This window comes from Panthera uncia (assembly GCF_023721935.1).
Source record: "Panthera uncia isolate 11264 chromosome A3 unlocalized genomic scaffold, Puncia_PCG_1.0 HiC_scaffold_11, whole genome shotgun sequence".
NCBI classification, from domain to species: Eukaryota; Metazoa; Chordata; class Mammalia; order Carnivora; family Felidae; genus Panthera; species Panthera uncia.
In genome coordinates, this window is record NW_026057578.1 from 13,395,556 (window position 1) to 13,416,781 (window position 21,226).

A 21,226-nucleotide genomic window follows, 5' to 3' on the forward strand; every position below is an offset into this window, starting at 1 on the left:
ACTTTCACCTGAACGACTGAAGCTCTCCTTGCTTTTCCCTTTAGTAATCCCCAAAACACTCCCCACACAGTAGCCAGAGGGATCTTTGAAAACTCATGCACTAAATCATGTCACTTCCAACCTGAACATGTTCCAGTGACATCCTATTGCATTTGGGATAAAACCCAGACCCTAACTGGCTTGGTCTCTGCTTCCCTCTCCGATCTCAGGTAATAGATCTTTTCTAATTTCTTATCCTGTGCGAGACACTAACATTCCTCTTGTTTCGAGAACTTCCCAAACATGCCTCAGGGACTGTCGCTTGCTGTGCTGTTTGTTCCCTTTGCTCTCCGGCAGTTTTCATTCCTCCTGGCGTGCTCCCCATTGTCATTCAGATCTCTGCTACCTATTGTCATTCAGGTAGATCTTCCAAAGCAAAGAAGACTAGGGGCGAGTGAAGAAGCTTCCAGCTCTTAATCTCAGGGTCGTGAGTTTGAGCCCCAAGTTGGGTGTATGGATTACTTAAATAAACTTTAAAAAAAAGTTAAAAAAAAAAAAACCATAGAAGATCAAGTAGATCTTCCAAACCAAATGCTCCAAGAGGGCAGGGAATTTGTTCAGTTCACTCAAGCGTCTCCAGCACCCAGATTAGTGTCTGGCTTAGAGTAGGCACTTAAATAATTGTGAAGGAAATGGAAAGAAAGAAAGAAGGAAGGAAAGGGAGGGGAAAAGAAGAAAGGAAAGAAGGTAAAAAAATCAATCTATCAGTTATATATATACATATACGTAAACATGTATATGCATATATATACATGTACATATATATACATACATACTTATATGTATGTGTGTGTGTGTGTGTACACGTACACATATATATTCAGCTCTCTGGTCTCAGACCTAGTTTGTGGCAACATGACTAAACACAGCAAGAAGTTGGGAATCATTAGTAAATATGGGACCTATTAAGGTGCCTCCCACAGGAAAATGGTGAAGATTGAAATAAGCTAGAGCGCCAAGTACATTTGCTCCTTCTGTGGCAAAACCAAGATGAAAAGAAAAGCTGTGGGGATCTGGCACTGTGGCTCCTGCATGAAAACGGTGGCCGGTGGTACCCGGACCTACACTACCAGCTCTACAGTCCCATCAGAAGACTAAAGGAGTAGAAAGACCGGGAGAAGTTCCACCATTTGAAACATTGCTAGCCTATAATAAATGGGTTACTTTATGTGGCCAAAATATATATATCTACGCATATAAATATGTTATAGATATGTATAGATACATATGCATATAGAATACATAGATTCACAGCAGGTGTAACTAATATTAACAATTTAAAAATATGGGGGCGCCTGGGGGCTCCTGAGTGGCCCAGTCGGCTGACCGTCTGACTCTTAATTTCAGCCCAAGTCACGATCTCCCGGTTCAAGGGATCAAGCCCCACAGCAGCCTCATGGTTCATGGGATCTAGCCCCTCTGCTCTGACGCCACAGAGCCTACTTGGGATTCTCTCTCTCTGCCCCACCCCCACTTGCACCTGTGTGCACACTTTCTCTCTCTCTCAAAATAAATAAATAAATGTTAAAAAAAATAAGTAAAAAATACGAAAAGTGAAAATAAAAAATATATACAAGTTGTTTGGGAACCCAAGAATAGACCTTTTAACTCAAGGGGTATTGGAAAAAGCTTCTAGGAGGAAGCAACTTCTGTGCTGAATTTGGCAAGGTTTCGATGTGACATTTGGGAAACACTATTCTTTTTTTTTTTTCTTTAATGTTTATTTATTTGCAGGGGGCGGGCAGACAGAGGGAGACAGAAGATCCCAAGCAGGCTCCACGCTGTTGGCACAGAGCCCTAAGAGGGGCTCCAGCCCACCAACCCCGAGATCATGACCTGAGCCAAAGTCCAATGCTTAACGGACTGAGTCACCAGGCACCCCTGGAATATACTATTCTTGACTTCAAATCTAAGCCAAATGAGTGAAAGGCTCTAGTAAATAGTCTGTGAAGATGTCTGCTATCATTCCGTCCTGTTTGCACAGTTGCGCCTCCATCAAGGAGTAAATTTTCTTTCCTCTTTCTTGAATTGGGGTTGCTCTGGAACTGTTCGATGAATGAAAATGGTGGCAGTTTTATGGTGAGACTTTCAGCTCATGCCCTAAGATGATTGGCAGCTTCCATTTCTTTCCTCTTGGAACCCAGCCTCCATGCTGTGGGAACCCCAAGCCACATGGAGAGTGAGAGTCCACATGGGAAAAAAAGGGAGGCATTCCAGTCAACAGTCCCAGCTAAGATCCCAGCCAGTAGTTACTGCCAGCCTCATGAGTCAGCCTTTTTTCACATGCCAGTCCCTGGAGGCTCAGGGGACTGCAGTCCCCACCAATAAGATCGAGAACAGAAGAACCACCCACTGAGCCAAATCATCCTACAGTATCATGAGAGATAATAAAATGGTTGTTCTTTAAACCATTAAATTTTGCAGTGGTTTGTTAACAGCAATTGATAACTGAAACATTCTACATGTGTGTGCTTTTGCTGAGCTGTGGCTGAAAACTTTCAGGAGGTAGGAAGAGTAGTCTCAAATCCTGAAATTACCCCAATCAAATTGCCTTGGCCTAGGGTACACAGAAGCATAATGCTGTGAGAATGAGATTATAAGGTCACCCAGCTAAAGCCCTCCAAAAATGAAGAGATTCTGCCTACAACAATTGTGATTTCACGAAGCCTCTACCTCCACACTCCCAGGATAGGCGCTCCCTTCCTCAAGGACAGCTGTGTCCTTCAGGGCTCTTGGGTTGCAAGCAACAACAATAGACTATGGGATGGAGTAAAATGATAGGCAAGAACTCACAGAATCAAAGGGAAAACTAGAAGATCAGGCCCAGAAATGTCAGAAACCAGGGGAAAAGAAGATCCTGAATATCTTCTCCAGAACCAACAGTAAATCTAGAGCTCAATCATTTTTTTCTATCTTCTCATCACCCTATTCCAAGATTCAAATTCAAGGAGTGCCTGGCTGGCTCCGTTGATAGAACACGCAACTCTTGATCTCGGGGTTGTGAGTTCGAGGCCCCCCTTAGGTGTAGAGATTACTTAAAATCAAAAAAAAAAAAAAAGAGAGAGAGAGAGAGAAATTTGTTCAATTGGTCTAGCTTGGGTCACATGCTGTGTATGCAAGTAACAGGCTGCTAGACCGGTAATCATGCTAACTAGCCTGCCTTCAACTTACTCTCAAATAATTCAAGTGGAGAAAAATATAACCCGCGTGCGTGCACAGAGAGAGAGACTGCATGTGAGCAAACGTGGCAAAATTTTACCGATTAGTAAATCTAGATTCAGAGTATGCAGGTGTTTATTGTGTTGTTGAAATTTTCCTGTAGACTTGCAATTTTCCAAAATAAAAATTTCTGGCAGAAAAAAAAAAAAAGATAATAGTAGCCAGCACTCATAGAAAACATACTTACCAGACACAATTCCAAGTCCATTATATATATTAATTCATTTAACCCTTGTGATAACCCTAAGCAGTGGGTCTTTCATTATCTCCATTTTATGCATGAATAAATGGAAGCGTTGAACAAGTGAGTAACTTGCCCAACGGTATAAGGTACTAAATGCTAGAGTCAGGGTATAAACCCAGGCTCACAAGCCTATAATCTTAACTGTTATGCTTTATTGTCTCTCCATAGATGCATAAACAATAAAGACATTTAATTGTCACATATGTCTAAAAGTAGACAGATCCAGAGTATGCTCATCAAGAACCAGAATGTTACAATCCTCCTCTGTCATCTTCAGCATATTGGCTTTCTGTCCTTAGTTTATAACCTCATGGGCACAAGATGGCTGCCACAGCTGAAGAATCACACCAATTCCAATTCCAGTTAGAATGCAGGAAAGCAGAAAAGTGAATAGGCGTCAAGACAGATGCCGCCTCTCTCCCCGTTTTTTTTTTTTTTTTTCAGACATACAACTCTTTCCCCAAACTTCCCTACTGCCCTTCATGGCCCCCATGCCCCTGCAGCAAATGTCCCCTTACATCTCATCATAGTGGAGAGAGGAGCCACATGGTCACCCCTGGCTGCAAGGCAATCTGGGAATCCAAGCATTTACTATTTCAACCATTCCCTTTGAGAGGATAAGTAAATGTTTCTCAGTTGTTTAGGGACAACCCAGAGGCTCAGCTCTCGTCCCTGTCCCCCTGACAGTCCCCTGCATTCTTCCTTTACTGTGACAATATAGCCTAGTGGTTAAGAGTGTGGGCTTTGCACCCACTGCCTGACTTGCTCAGCTGGTTCTGCTACTTATCAACCTGTGTGATAATGACTGGTTGCTTGAACTTTCTGTGCCTCCATGTCCTAAAATGGGAACTAAAATAACACCTATTTCATGGGAGGATTACATAAAACAATACAGTGAAAGCCCTAAAAACAGGATCAAGCACAAAGCACACCTTCAATAAATGTTAATAATGATCACATACAGTGGCTCTATACTTGGGGTGTGCAGGAATTAATACCCAAAGGTTAGTCACAATTTCCTCCTCTCCCCCCATTTTGCCACATCATACTTCTTATAGTCTGAAATTTCCCTGCAAGTGAAAATAGAATGCTTGGGTGGATACCTAAACCCTGCACATGCCTGACACTCTGTTTTGAAATACCCAACCTGAAAATGAGTTGGCCCCGGTCCAGGCTCCGCCCCGAGGCTGGGTGCACTCTGAACCTGTCCACTCCTGGGTAGGACACACAGCTGAGCTGGAGTCACACACACACAGGCAAAAGAGATTTCCAGCCAGTGAACGCTTTATTTGTTGTTTTGCTTAAAAGAGGAAAACACCTCTGTGAAGAATCGCATTTAAAGCCCATCTTTAGTTGGCAAAAAGCAGCGTGAGCCTTCTGACCCAGAGTAACCTTGTTCACACCTCTTGCTTTAAACCTAGAACAGGGGTTGGGTGACCTGTGATTTTCGTTCCAGAGCCGTCTCGGGACCCAGCTGAAATTGGCAGCTGGCTGCCTGCAATAGACTTCCCCCATCCCCGTAACCTGCAAATGACTCCACACAGTAGGAAGACTCTGAAGCCCAGCTCACTTTTTGCTTTTTGCTTTTTGGGTTTTTTTCTTCCCCCTCTGGGGCTTACTTATTAAATGTGTTTGCTTTAGGGAAAAAAAAAAATTAGTTTGCTACCAAATGCTTTATAAGTACCCATCGTTGGAGGGCTAAAATTAAAAAAAAAAAAAAAAAAAGCGTTGGAAGGATGAGGAAAAACTGGAATTTCATATGCTGCTGGTAGGGACTGTAAAATGCTGCAGCCATTTAATGTTTATTTATTTTTGACAGAGAGAGAGAGAGAGAGACAGAGCATGAGCAGGGGAGGGGCAGAGAGAGAGGGAGACACAGAATCCTAAGCAGGCTCCAGGCCCTGAGCTGTCAGCACAGAGCCGACTCGGGGCTCAAACTCACGGACCGTGAGATCATGACCTGAGCCGAAGTCGGGCGCTCAACTGGCTGAGCCATCCAGGTGCAGCCATTTTACATAACAGCTCGGCAGCTCGTCAAAATGTGAAACCTAGAGCAATTCCACCCCTAAATATATTCCCAAGAGAATTTAAAACCTAAGTCCACTCAAAAACTTACACAGCTGGGGCACCCAGGTGGCTCAGTCGGCTAAGCATCTGACTCTTGATGTCCTTTGTTTTTTTTTTTTTTTTAACATTTTATTTATTTTTGAGACAGAGAGAGAGACAGAGCATGAACAGGGGAGGGGCAGAGAGAGAGAGAGAGGGACACACAGAATCGGAAGCAGGCTCCAGGCTCTGAGCCATCAGCCCAGAGCCCGACACGGGGCTTGAACTCACAGACCGAGAGATCGTGACCTGAGCTGAAGTCGGCCGCTTAACGGACTGAGCCACCCAGGCGCCCCTCTTGATGTCCTTTGATCTCAGCTCAGGTCTTGATCTCAGGTGGTGAGTTCAAGCCCCGCTCTGGGCTCGGTGCTGCGCAGGAAGCCTACTTAATAAAACAAAAACAAAAACTGTACAGAAACGTTTATGGCAACTCTATTCATTATAGTCAAATGATCTAGTCGTTATATTCAAATTATTCAAGTGAATGATGGCTACTCATTATCGTCGAGAATGGAAAGAACCCCAATGACCATCGACTGATAAATGGTCCCACCAAAATGTGTACCCACTCAATGGAATATTATTTGGCAATAAAAAGAAATGAAGTACTGATACGTGCTATAACATGGGTGCACCTTGAAAACATCATGCTAAGCGAAGGGGGCCAGTCATATATCACATAATTCCATTTATATGAAATGTACAGAATTAGCAAGTCTAAAGAAACAAAAAGTAGGTTGGTGGTTGCTAGGGACAGGAGGAGGGGAGCGTGGGAGATGGTGGCAAAGGAGGGGTGCAGCATTTCTGGAGGGATGAAAATATTTTGAAATCAGGTAGTGGCAATGATAGTGTGACGCGAGGGATATGCTAAAAAACACTGAAGCATATACTTTAGAAGGGTGACTTTTATGGCATGTGAATCACATCTCAATAAAGCTGTTGGTTTTTTTTTAAGTGTCCATTGTGGTTAATGCACTTGTGAGATTGGTAATTTTCACATCACGCTCAGAGATGTGAAAAGAAAAAAATTTTTTACTGTTTATTTTCTTTTTGAGAAGGAGAGAGAGAAAGAGAGCAAGCACACAAGCAGGGGAGGGACACAGAGAGGGACAGAGGATCCGAAGGGGGCTTTGCACTGACAGCAGTGAGCCTAATGTGGGGCTCGAACTCGCAAACCACAAGATCATGACCTGAGCCACCCGGGGTGCCTCTGAAAAGAAAAAAATTTTAAATAATGGTAGAAATTCAGAAGGTAAAAAGAGTTTGTAAGAAATAAGAAGTAACCCGGGGCGCCTGGGTGGCTCAGTCGGTTGAGCATCCGACCTCAGCTCAGGTCACGATCTCACGGTCCGTGAGTTCGAGCCCTGCATCGGGCTCTGGGCTGATGGCTCAGAGCCTGGAGCCTGCTTCCGATTCTGTGTCTCCCTCTCTCTGCCCCTCCCCCGTTCATGCTCTGTCTCTCTCTGTCCCAAAAATAAACGTAAAAAAAAAAAAATTTTTTTTTAAAGAAATAAAAAGTAACCCTCTACCCACCCGTGCTCTCAGATCTTCTTCTTTCCGGGGATACTACCATCACATTTTCTTTTTTCTTTTTCTTTTTAATATTTCATTTTTAAGTAACCTCTATACCCAACGTGGGACTTGAACTCACAACCCGGAGATCAAGAGTCACACCACAGGGCACTGGGTGGTTCAGTCAGTTAAGCATCCGACTCTTGATTTCAGCTCAGGTCATGATCTCACAATTCATGAAATCAAGTCCCGAGCTGGGCTCTGCACTGACAACAGGCAGCCTGCTTGGGATTCTCTCTCTCCCTGTCTCTCTGCCCCTCCCCCTTGCACTCTCTCTCTGTCTCTCTCTCTCAAAATAAGTAAACTTAAAAAAAAAAAAAAAAAAGAGTTGCACTCTCCTCCAACTGAGCCAGCCAGGCACCCCCACCATCACCATTTTCTTACTTGTCCTTCCAGGGATAGTCTATGCCTACCCAAACTTATATATGTATTGCTTCTCATATAAACAAGAGCATAATGTCCACAATGTTTTGGCCCTTGTCTTTGCAAGGACCTTATGACAAAGTACATAGAGAGCTGTCATGTTTTTCACAAGGATGTGGATATTATTAGTAGACACTCAGTTTGTTTCCTGTCTGTTACCGTTACAATGAATTTCCTTGTACCTCTCTCTTAAAAGAAACATTTTAACAGGTACTAGTAATCATAAAATATAAAGAAAAAGAGATCTTATTAATGAAGTCTTTCTATTTAGAAAGTTTGATGATGTCAGGGGCGCCTGGGTGGCTCAGTGGGTTAAGCTTCCGACTTCAGCTCAGGTCAAGATCTTGCAGTTCTCGAGCACGAGCCCTGCATCACGCTATGTGCTCAGAGCCTGGAGCCTGCCTCAGTTTCTGTGTCTCCCTCTCTCTCTGCCCCTCCCTCACTCACACCCTGTCTCTCTCAAAAATAAACAAACATAGAAAGAAAGAAAGAAAGAAAGAAAGAAAGAAAGAAAGAAAGAGAAAGGAAGAAAAAGAAAAAAAAAGAAAGAGAAAGAAAAAGAAAGAAAGGAAGAAAAAGAAAGAAAGAAAGTTTGACAGAAAGAAAGAAAGAAAGAAAGAAAGAAAAAGAAAGAAAGAAAGAAAGAAAGTTTGACAATGTGAAACCTAAGACCCTGCCAGGACTAGCAGAGGAATGGGACTAGAAGGCGCCATGAGAGGAGATAGAGATGTTTTCTAGCAATGGTCATGTTTTGAATCAAGGCAACTCCAAGTTCTGAAATGGAAGAATCACCAAAGTTGGAGCTTTTGGGTTCAGATAGGAAAAGGCATCTTTGAAGATGGACACATCAGTGTCTCCAAAAGGCAATAGTGGAGTTGGCTTCATGAGACAATATCATGTTTTCCAGATGGTGAGTCAAAACCCATTCATGGGTTTGCAAATCAACAGCATGGGATCTGCCCACTATTTTAAAACACTTGTGATGGAATTTTACAAAATGTCAGAGTGGATCTCCCGTAGTATGTATTGTTTCTTAAAATTTTTACCTCAAGTATATATAGAAGTGTGAAAGCTGAATCACCGTGTGAAATATATTTGTCACTGTGATTCACAGTCAAATGCTTAAAGGCACTGAGCAGAGAGGGTGACTTTCTGGCCCCTACGTTCTCTTTCAGAACCCCCAGCCTTTTTGCCAGGCTTAGCATATAGAACTGAGAACCAAATCCCCCGCTCCTTCCCAGGATAAATTCAACCGAGAGGTGGGAAGGTGATGGAGACAGTGGCCTTGAGGAGCCAGATTCAACCCCACCCCTCTCCTCCAGAGGAGGATAGATTTGAGGACTCTCCAGCAGATTCTTCCCACCTTGGCTGTGGGGCTTTTCTTACATTTTCCTTCCCTCTTTTCCTTCCTTCTTTCCTTGTTTCTTTCTAAATTCCACAAACAAGATGTCAGGTCAAGGCCCTTGGCCACCCAAGTGCTCTTCCAGAGGTAACCACCATTACCAGTCTCTTAGATGTTGTATACAAGATGCGTTTACAAAGAAATACACGTATACGTACGGATAAATTTTTGTACGCGAATGATGGTGCACTAATGTGCCCTGCTTTGCCCGTAACTTTTTTCACTTCCGGCAGATATCTGGAACATCTTTTCACATTGGGACGTGTTGAGCGTCTTCATTATTTTGTTGTCTGCCTGGCATCCCATCATGGAATCTCGGGGCTTTTTTTTTTTTTTTTTTTTTTTTTGAGAGACCACAAGTGGGGGAGGGGCAGAGGGGGGAAGCAGACAGAGGATCCCAAGCGGCCTCCATGCTGACAGCAGCAAGCCCGCTGTGGGGCTCAAACCCATGAACCACGAGATCATGACCTGAGCCAAAGTCGGACACTCAACCGACTGAGCCCCCCCGGGAGCCCCAAATCTTGGGGCTTTGAAAGGTTGGCTGACCCCAGCCCTGGAATTACAGTTTCCTTCTCTATTATTTTTTTTAATGAAGTTAGGTTTTAAAGTGATGACAGTGAGCTTATTTAATGCATAAACCTTCTTCTAATTATTTAGTAATTATAGAGTAGAAACATCGGAGGAATGGATGTGTTGAGGCATGAAAACGGTATCTATGCCAGGGGTAAATAAATGTGTAAGCCAAGTGAAGATCCTGGCGTTAAAAAAAAAAAAAAATTTTTTTTTAAACCACCCTCTGGCTGTTATCAATCAACTGGATTGCAGAGTCTGTTAAGGATAAGCCACCACACACATCAATTATGATGCCTGCCCCACCCACGGGTCCATCTAAAGGAAGGGCAGAAGTCACTGTCTCTGGTACCCTGTATTTGGCCACTTCTGCTCACAACACAGCTGACTAGATCACATTTGGGCATCAGCCCCAACAGCAGCCAAATACATGGGCTGCCTAGTGATTTCTGAGGTGGCCGGGCACAAATATATTGAGCCAAACAGGAAACAGGTTGACTTGTCAGATTTTCATTTGTATGACTTTGAATCAGACAACTACAGAGTGGGGGCGCCTGGCTGGCTCAGTGGCTCTTGATCTCGGGGTCGTGAGTTCGAGCCCTACGAGTGTAGAGATTGCTTAAATAAGTAAATAACTAAATAAATACACTTAAAAAAAAGGGGGGGGAACTCTGGAGTGAATCAACTAGTTAATAAAAGGATTTGCGCCTGAAGGGATAAAGAACAGAGAAACAGCATGTCCTAGAGTGGACGCAAAGAACAGAAACAGAATATCCAGAGCTGGGAGGCAGAGAGAAGATACTAGAAAAGAAAAGTGAAGGCAGGTCACCCCCAGCAGTACAGCAGACTCAGAGAAGTTGAAACACCCCGCCCCGACAAAGACATCTGACAATTCTGGGTAAAAGATAACAAATATTCTTTCAAACGAAAAACTGAGTTCCCAAGAAAGTGAGGGGAATCCCCTCGTGCCAAAAAACAAAAATGGAACCGAAAACTAGACCAGTAAGTGCAAACTGACACTGTGAGTGCCAGAAGAGGGAGGTGTCGTGGGTCTTGGGTTGAGATGCAAAAGTAAGGACAGGAAATGAGGCCCTGGGCTCCTACAATCCAAAATTACAGCACACAGAGAGAGAGAGTCCTCCTTGAGCTAGCAATCAGCAGACAAGCAAAGATGCGATTAGACCCCAAGCAGACAGGGTACGAGGATAAGAACCATGGAAGAGATAGGATGTAATATAGTGGCGTATAAAGACACACAAAAAAGGAACCAAAATAGGAGAGAAGAACAAGATATTTCATAAATGTAAAGACAAGCAAGTTTGACCAAGAACCAAGCAGGGTAGAGAAGGAGAAGCTGGTAGGTGGCAGGAAGGAAAACAAGATGGCCTGTGGAGACCCAAACATAGAGAAAGTAACTGAACTCGGTGAAGGGCAGAGCCCTAACTTTGCTAGAGGTATCGTGGAGTGCTGCGACCAGCTGGCCAAGGCCAGCAGAACTCTGTGGGTGTTGTGAGCCCTTCATTCACTCTTCTTACCAAATACTTATTAAGTGCTGTATTTATTTCCTGTTGCCGCTATAGCAAATTGCCACATGGTGGCTTAAAGCAACACAAATTTATTATCTTACAGTTTCAGATGTCAAAAACCTGGAATGGGTCTTAAAGGGCTAACATCAGAGACTGCATTCCTTCTGGAGGCTCTAGGGAGGAATCTGTCTCCTTGCCTTTCCAACTTCTAGAGACTGCCCACATTCCTTGGCTCAAGGCCCCCCTCTATCGTCACTCCCACCTCTGCTTCTGTTGTCACCTCTTCTCTTGACTCTGACACTCCCGCTTCCCTCTTCCAAAGACCCTTATGGTTACATTGGGCCCACTCAGATAACTCCAGATAATCTTTCCATTTCAAAATCCTTAACCACATTTGCAAAGTCCTTTCTTCCTTTTTTTTTTTTTTAAGTTTTATCTGTTTGAGTAATCTCTACACCCCACGTGGGGCTCGAACCCAGGACCCTGAGATCGAGAGTCACATGCTCCTCCGACTGAGCCAGCCAGGTGCCCTTTGACCATGTAAGGTAACACACTCACAGGCACTTATTCCAGGATGGGAAATGGAAGGGTGAACCACAGAGACCTGCTCCCACAAAGCTAGAGTTCCAAGGGATGGGGAGACAGCGAAGAAGGATGGATGGTCCCAAAGCAAACACGAAAGTAAGCAAAGTACGTACAGCAAGTGATCGAGGTCTATGAAAGAAATAATTCCAAGGTAATAGAACAGAGATTGAGGGCTGAGGAGGCTACCTTAGGATGTCAGGTCAGGCTCCTGAAAGGAGATGACATTTGAGGTGACGCAGGCATGGTGACAAGAAAGGAGCCCTCAAAATATCTGAGGAAAGGGCATTGCTGGCAGAGGGCACATAGGGGTGCATCCCGGGAGGAGCAGGATGGCAGCATGGCCGAGTGGGTGACAAGAGAGGATCCAGCAATCTGCTCTTGCTGGCTTTCTGCAAGGATCATGGAGAAAAAAAAAGATTATGCCCCAGGGAAGCCCACCCTTGCCTGAAGTAGATTGATCTATTGCAACCAAAAGCTCTACGCTGATATAGGACACAAAATATTATAAGACATGATGTGATGTGGTGCAGGTGCTTTAGAACACAATCTAGCTCCCAAAAAGGTTAAACCTAGAGCGACCTCATGACTCAGCAACTCCACTCCTAGGTAGATCCCCAAAAGAAATGAAAACGTATGTCTATACAAAAACTTGCATGTGACTGTCCATAGCAGCACCCTTCGTGAGAGCCCCAAAGCAGAAACAACCCCAAATGCCCGTCGACTGATGAACGGGCACACAAAATGTCGTGTATCCGTTAGTGGAACATCGTCTGGTCCCACGAAGGAACCAAGTACTGATACGTGCTTCGTGGGTGAATCTTGAAACTTTAGGCTGAGTGAAAGACGCGACTCACCAAAGGCCACATATTGTAGGAATCAATTTACATGAAATGTGCGGACAGGCAAAACCATACAGACAGAAAATAGTTTCGTGGTTACTGAGGGATGGGGGGGAGCAAGACAGGAAGACTGATTGATTGCTGATGGGTATAGGGTTTCCTTTGGGGGTGATGAAATGTTGTAACATTGATTATAGTGATGGTAGTGGATATGAATCCACTAAAAACCATTGTACCCTTGTTAATTTTCTTAATATATTTTTATATGAATTGTACACTTTATTTTTTTTTTAATTTTTTTAATGTTTATTTTTGAGACAGAGAGAGACAGAGCATGAACGGGGGAGGGTCAGAGAGAGAGGGAGACACAGAATCTGAAGCAGGCTCCAGGCTCTGAGCTGTCAGCTCAGAGCCCGACGCGGGGCTCGAACCCACGGACCGTGAGATCATGACCTGAGCCGAAGTCGGACGCTCAACCGACTGAGCCACCCAGGCGCCCCTGAATTGTACACTTTAAATGGGTGAATTTATGGTATAGAAACTATATCTTCATAAAAGCCAATTTTTTCTTTTTACGATTTTAGTTTTAAGTAATCTCTACACCCAACATGGGGCTCCAATTCACAACCCCAAGATCAAGAGTCACATGTTCCACCAACTGAGCCAGCCAGGCGCCCCTTATACCATATGTTTTCTTCTTTTCTTTTTCTTTTTTCTTTCTTTCCTTCCTTCTTTCTTCTTTCTTTCTTCTTTCCTTCTTTCTTTTTTTCATTTTCTTCTTTCTTTCTTTCTTTCTTTCTTTCTTTCTTTCTTTCTTTCTTTCTAAGTTTATTTATTTATTTTGAGGGAAAGACCGCAGGCAGAGCAGGGGAGAGAGGATCCCAAGCAGGCTCATCACTGTCAGCGTGGAGCCAGACATGGGGCTCGAAATCATGAACCACGAGATGGTGACCTGAGCCAAAATCAAGAGTCAGATGCTTAACTGACTGAGCCACCCAGGTGCCCCTAACATGTGTTTTAAAAATCAGCTTTTATTGATGGGGCACCTGACTGGCTTAGTTTGTAGAGCTTAGTTTGTGACCCTCTTGATCTCAGGATCATAAGTTGGAGCCCCACGTTGGGTATAGAGATTACCAAAAAAAAAAAAAAAAAAAGTAAATACATAAATAAAATTAATAAGACATATGTCATGAGATACAGTTGCTGCCCTCAAGGAACTGAAAGTTTAGTTAAGGACAAAAATGATCAAATGTCAATTGCCCTGGCACACCTCGGTGGCTCAGTTAGTTAAGTGCCCAGCTCAGGTCAGGACCTCACAGTTTGTGAGATCGCGAACCCTGAGCCCGGTGTTGGGCTCCTCACCGACAGCGGGGAGCATGCTTGGTATCCTCTCTCTGCCCCTCTCCTGCTCACACACTCTCTTTCTCTCTCTCTCAAAATAAATAAATAAACGTAAAGAAAAAAAAAAATGTTAACTGCCCATACAGGCAAGTCACCCAGATGATAACTACACGAGCGGAATGACAATGATCACGTTAGGACACATATCTTGAGTTTCATTGTGTTCCAGACCCTGCCCCAGATACCTGTGGCTGTAGCTTCTAGTGTCAAAGCTCATGGTCCAAAGGACTTGATAAATTCCCAAATGAGTTGTCCTGGTGTCCTGGGGGAAATTATCTTCTCCATTCTGGGCCTCAATTTCCCCATTTCTGAAATGAGCTGTCTGAATTCAGTGTTTTCCCCACAGGTGGGTAAGATGATTTTTAGTCAAATATTTAGACGACTCTACATAGCACTGCGAGAAAATCGCCCCTTTTTCAAATATCTTCCAATTCTACCTTTAGTAGGAAGTCTCAGTATGGTGCAATTTCCTTTTTGAACAAAGGACAAGCCATCAGAAATCCTAAAGTTTCTAGCCAAAATGTAATCTTAAGTTACTTCACAGTCTTTACCCCTACCTTCCATTAATGTCAAGGGACTCAGGTTTTCTGCTTACAAATTTATTTTATTTTACTTTAGTATAAATTTTAAAAAAATGTTTTACCATTTATTCCTTTTTGGAGACAGAGAGAGAGTGCGAGTGGGGGAGGGGCAAAGAGAGAGGGAGACACAGAATCCGAAGCAGGTTCCAGGTTCCGTGCTGACAGCACGGAGCCTGACTCGGGGCTCAAGCTCAGGAACTGTGAAATCAGGACCTAAGCCAAAGTCGAAAACTTAACCGACCGAGCCATCCAGGAGCGCCTGTAAATTTTTTTTTTTTAACATTTATTTATTTTTGAGAGAGAGAGACCCAGAGCATGAATTGGGGAGGGGCAGTGAGAGAGAGAGAGAGAGAGACACAGCAGTCTTGGATGATTAAGTCGGATGCTTAGCCGACTGAGCCACCCAGGTGCCCCTTCTGCTTACGTACTGATATAATGTTTCCTTTTGAAATAAAGCTTATACAACCAAAAATAAGTGAGTTGATTTCAAGAAACGTACTAACTAAATAAATGATGTAGGTGGTACGAGAATATGGCAAAAATCCTAAAGATGGACCGAGAGAGTTAATCCACTATGCCCATTTCACAGGCAGGAAAGCTAAGACCTGATACAGCCAAAATGATTCCAGAGTTATTTTGCTGGCTCTGACTCGCTCAAGCGGTCACCACCAGGAGATCGCAGAGGATGCCTGGGCTTTCAAAGTGTGTTACACAGTCACGAACCCCTGGAGGTTCCGTTCCGGCGGGTCTGGGGTTCAGATATGCAAGTCCCGAATCCCCGAGTGATTCTACTGCACGTTCCTGTCCCCACTGTACAAGAGTCACTCATCCAACAATATTTATCAAGTGACTCCCACTTACCGGGAGCTCTGCTAACCCCTGGGACTGTAACAGTGAGCCTCAGAGACCAGCACTTTCTGCCATCGGGGAGTTTGTACACCAGTGAGGGGGGAAGGGGCAGAGGACTAAAGTTAAACACAAAAGCAAGATAATTACAGATCGTGATCGGTGCTATAAAAGAAATAGCTGATTACGATAGGCCAGAGAGCAACCACAGAAACGCCTCTTTAGTTTGTTTTGATTGTGTTTATCTTTTCACTTTGAATAGATAATACATTAATGAAGTTCGAAATTCAAAGCTACAAGGGACAGGGTGAAAATCTCCTTCCTTCTGTGCTCCCCAAGATGCCAAGTTTCTGTCCCTAGAGGCAACCAGGGTTACCTGTTTCGCTAATGGCTTGGTGTAAGCGGAACCTGGAAGCCTCTGGTGCAGCTGGAGTGTGATGGGTCAAGCAGAAGTAAGCGTTAATGGCAGGCAGGGAGGCAGGGGCATGCAGGCTCTTGCCAGTCGTAAGAGAAGTTTGCAATTAATTGTGATAGCAATAGCCACTGGATGTGTTTTCGGCAGAATGACAGGATCTGACTCATGTGTCAAAGACCATTTGGGTGATGCGGGGGCAGGAGTGAGAGAGGACCAGGTAGGCAGTGTGGCAGGTCAGAGGGGACGTGTGTGTGGGCTAGGACGGTTGCAGGAGGAAAGGACGGGTGGGGGTACAGACTGAAGCTAGAACAGAGGAACCTTCAAGACGGATTAGACGAGGGGACCAAGGGAAAGCAGAGGTTTGAGCCCCTGGGAAGACGGGGCTGTCAGGTTTTGTGGGTGTCATAATGTCTGTAATTGACTTTAAAATACTTCAATGTGGGGCACCTGGCTGGCTCAGTCGGCAGGGTAAGCAACTCTTGATCTTGGGGTCATGTTCGAGCCCCATGTTGGGCACAGAGCGTACCTAAAAAACAGTTGAATAGGAGTGCCTGAGTGGCTCCTCGTAGTTCGTGAGTTCAAGCCCCGTGTTGGGATCTGTGCTGACAGCTCAGAGCCTGGAGCCTGCTTCGGATTCTTTGTCTCCCTCTCTCTCTGCCCCTCCCCCACTGACTCTCTCTCTCTCTCTCTCTCTCTCTCTCTCAAAAATAAAAACAAACATTAAAAAATAATAATAACTGGGGTGCCTGGGTGGCTGAGTCCTTTGGCTCAGGTCATGATCTCACGGTTCATGGGTTCCAGCCCCACGTAGGACTCTACTCACAGCTTAGAGCCTGGAGCCTGCTTCAGATTCTGTGTCTCCCTTTCTCTCTCTCCCTCCCCTACTCACGCTCCATCTCTCTGCCTCTCTCAAAAGCAAACATTAAAACGTCAAAAATTTTTTTGAAAAATTAATAAATAATAATAATAAATAAATACTTCAATATAGTCAGTCTGTCCTATAAATCCCAGCTTATGCCAGTGATTCTCAAAGTGTAGGCCACGGGAGGAGCACCATAAGCATCACCTAGAACAGGTTAGAAATGCAGATTCTTTTTTTTTTTTTCTTTTTTTTTTTTAACGTTTATTTATTTTTGAGACAGAGAGAGACAGAGCATGAACGGGGGAGGGGCAGAGAGAGAGGGAGACACAGAACCGGAAGCAGGCTCCAGGCTCTGGGCCATCAGCCCAGAGCCCGACGCGGGGCTCGAACTCACAGACCGCAAGATCGTGACCTGAGCTGAAGTCGGACGCTTAACCGACTGAGCCACCCAGGCGCCCCAATATTTAGTTGTTTTGAGAGGGAGAGAGAGAGAGACAGCTCAAGCAGGGGAGAAGCAGAGAGAGAGAGGGAGAGAGAGAATCCCGAGCAGGCTTCACGCTATCAGCCCGGAGCCTGATGCAGAGCTGGAACTCACTAATCACGAGATCATGTCCTGAGCCAAAACCAAGAGTCGGACACTTAACTGACTGAGCCACCCAGGCGCCCCTAAATCAGAAATTCTGGAGGTAGGGCCCAGCAGTCATGATTTAACTAGCTGTCCAAATGGTTCTGATGCATGTTCAAGCTTTAGAACCTTTGGCTTAAGCCATGGTTCTGGGGATGGTCAGCGAAATGATGTGTACAACACAGGGATAATTAGCCGGCATCCTAACAGAAATGGCCACACTATCACACGAAAATAAAAGCAAGTCTCAGAGTGCTCTGGAGACAGGTAGGAGACAAAGGGAGTGCTTTCAGCAAAAGAAGCTTATCAGAGAAAGGAAAACAATGCTGTACGTGCCTGGAACAGCTCTTGTAGGTGTGGTTCCCCAAGCCCTGGGAAAAACAGGCCTTATCTTGAAAAGAGGAAGGATTGGATGCAAAGAAGTTTGTCACAAACAATAGCAGTTCAGGCCTTGTTGGAGAAAACTGAGTTGTGTGCAAAAATAATAAGGAAAAACGTGGTGGTTTCTTTTGTTTTTTTGTTTTGCTTTTTTTAAGCAGAGTTCTGACCAAAAAAAAAAAGAAAAAAAAAAAAAACCATACTATGGGGATTGTGGAAGAGTGGAGTCCATTTTAGAAACACAGAAGGCTAGGGACACCTGGGAGACTTAGTGAGTTCAGTGTCCCACTCTTGATTTTGGCTCAGATCATGATCTCATGGTTCGTGGGATTGAGCCCAGAGTCAGGCTCTGTGCTGACAGCACAGAGCCTGCTCGGGATTCTCTCTCTCTCTGGTTCTCTCTGCCCCTCCCCCACTTGTGTTCTCTCTCTCTCTCTCTCTCTCACTTTCTTTCAAAATAAATAAATAAACATTAAAAAAAACACAGAAGGCTGATGAACTACCTAGATGCAGATGGAAATGGAGGCCAAAATTAGAGTCTGGGTTCGCCAACAAAGAAGCAGATATGACCCAAAACAAGGTACTTCTCCTTTCAGTGACTTCAATATTTTCCCTTCCCAAAGGTTGGACTGTCACCTGTTAAAAATTGAAAACTTGGGGCGCCTGGGTGGCTCAGTCGATTAAGTGTCTGACTTTGGCTCAGGTCACGATCTCATGGTTCGGAGGCTAGAGCCCCACATGGGGCTCTGTGCTGACAGCTCAGAGCCTGGAGCCTGCTTGGGATTCTGTCTCCCTCTCTCTGCCCCTCCCCCACTGGGCACTGTCTCTCAAAAATAAATAGACATTCAAAAAATTTTTCTGAAATTTAAAAATCATTCTTTGGGGCTCCTGGGTGGCTCAGTCGGTTAAGCGTCGGACTTCGGCTCAGGTCACGATCTCACAGTTCGTGAGTTCGAGCCCCGCGTCGGGCTCTAGGCTGACAGCTCAGAGCTTGGAGCCTGCTTCACATTCTGTGTCTCCCTCTCTCTCTGCCCCTCCCCCGCTCATGCTCTGTCTCTCTCTGTCTCAAAAATAAATGTTAAAAAAAATTTGTTTTAATAAAATAAAATAAGGGGGTCTCAGTCCATTGAGCGTCCAACTTTGGCTCAGGTCATGATCTCACAGTTCGAGAGTTCGAGCCCCCCGTCGGGCTCTGCGTTGATGGTGTGGAGCCCGCTTGGGATTCTCTCCTTCTCTCTGCCCCTCACCTGCTTGCACTCTCTCCCTCTCTCTCTCAAAGCAAATAAACTTAAAAGCAAACAAACAAAAACCCCTGTTCAACATCTTGACCAGGACAGTGGATGCACAGCCACAGGTGACAACATTGTATAGGACAGACACACAGACAACACTGTATAGGACAGACACACGGGCACAAATGCGTACAAGTCAAATTGGGGAAATCTGAACAAGACTGTTTGGTGGTGGATTGTATTGATGTCAGTAACCTGAATGTGATTTATACTACAGAGTTGTAGAAGGTTATCACTGGGGGGTGGGGGTGGGGGGCGGAATGGGCAAAGTGTACAAGGCATCTCCCTGTATGCTCTCTCTTTTTTTAAGATATTTATTTTATTTATTTATTTATTTATTTATTTATTTTTAATGTTTATTTTTGAGAGAGAGAGAGAGAGACAGAGTGTGAGTGGGGGAGGGGCAGAGAGCAAGAGAGAGAGAGACACACACACACACACACACACACACACACACACACAGAATCGGAAGCAGGCTCCAGGCTCGGAGCTGTCAGCACAGAGCCTGACACGGGGCTCGAACTCACAGACCGTGAGATCATGACCTGAGCCGAAGTCAGACGCTTAACCGACTGAGCCACCCAGGCGCCCCTTAAGATTTTTGTTTTTAAGTAATCTTTATCCACAACATGGGGCTCCAACTCACCACCCTGAGATCAAGAGTCACGTGCTCCTCTGACCAAGCCAGCCAGGTGCCCCACTCTGTATTATTTCTTACAACTGCATGTGAACCTGTAATTAACAAAAATTTCTATAAACAACAACAACAACAACAGAGTGGGCTGGATTTGACCTGTGGCTTGCAGTGCTAAACATTTGCAAAGTCTTGAGCAAACCAGAATGAGCTGAACATGTACCTTCACTTTCTGGAAAACCCTTCAGTCCCTGGGAAACCAGGATAGTTGATCACGCAACATATAAGTGTTACTGTTATTACTAGTGTTAGTATTTTAACAAGAATCACACATCTGCAACATGTAAATGAACTCAGCCCTGCCAGCATCTTTCTTACTAACCCTGGTGGAAACAGCAAGGTCCCACCACATCCCGCGCCTCAGAGGCAGCAGGTAGAAACAGCAAACAGAAGCTGCTGTCTTTAAATAAAAGGTCTGGCTGGGACTCTGAATAACTCATTTATTTAAATCTTTCTTTCCCACACATAACAATAGCCCCTATTTATTGAGCACCTGCCACAGATATAGTACAGTAGGCAAAGCTATTTACACAGCTCATTTAATCCTTGACCAACTCAACAAGCTAAGTATTAGCCATTATCCCCAGTTTTTTAAATATTTACTTATTTTGAGAGAGAGACAGAGACAGAGAGACAGAGAGAGAGACAGAGACTGAGCGGGGGAGGAGCAGAGAGAGAGAGAGAGATAGAATCCGAAGCAGGCTCCAGGCTCCGAGCTGTCAGCACAGAGCCCTTCGAGGGGCTCGAATTCACAAACCGTGAGATCATGACCTGAGCCGAAGTCGGGCGCTTGACCGACGGAGCCACCCACACACCTCTCAGTCTTTTTTATTACAAAGTAGGTTAGGATAGAATAAACTAGAAGAGAAATGAGGAGAAAATACTGCATCACACATAGCAAAGTATTCCGGAAACTGGCATTTCGGGAGCGTGTATGCGTGTATACGTGTCTACACATGTACCACCATGATATAAAGTGTATTTCTCACTGTGAATCGAGATCAAAAATGTTTGAAAGCTACTTTTTTTTACCCGAGTCAAATCTAGAATACAGATGTGTTCCATTTGACTCATACAATGTTTTACAAAGTCTAAATTAGTTGCCAGTATTTGAATATTGGTAGATTTTAAATAAGGATCTGAATTTCCGGCACTTTCTGGCTTCTTCCGAAACATAAACCGTGAGGGTGTGGAAAAACAGGGTCTCCCTTCCTGCACGGCCAGTATGAGGGGTGGGGGTGGGGTCTCCAGTTTACCGCTGTCCTTGCCAAGAGGCTGAGTGAGTTATAACCTATTGTCCTACACAAGCCAGCTCTCTATTCCTTGCATCCCTGGCTCCTGGTGTGCATTTGAGTTTGTCACTCCTGCCCAGAAACTGAACTCCATCTGAGCCGGGATTATTCTGTTGTGTTGTGTTGCTTTGTTTTAAGTAAGCTCTAGGCCCAGTGTGGGACTTGAACTCATGATCTTGAGATTAAGAGTCGCATTCTCTACTGACTGAGCCTGACTTGATCCCAAACAGATAGCAGTACCCTAGAGTTCCAATAGAGTTTAGAAAGAAAGGGAGGGAGGGAGGGAGGGAGGGAGAGAAGGTGAAGGGGAGAGAG

The 21,226-nt window shown here is 44.6% G+C and overlaps 1 protein-coding gene and 1 pseudogene across 1 annotated transcript in view; one reads left to right on the top strand and one right to left on the bottom strand.

Annotated features, from left to right (window-relative positions):
• NCOA3 (nuclear receptor coactivator 3) overlaps positions 1 to 21,226 on the bottom strand; it is a 205,158-nt gene that overhangs the window by 140,196 nt on the left and 43,736 nt on the right. The gene's annotated exons all lie outside the window — the stretch shown is intronic.
• LOC125936362 (60S ribosomal protein L37a-like) lies at positions 895 to 1,184 on the top strand (annotated as a pseudogene).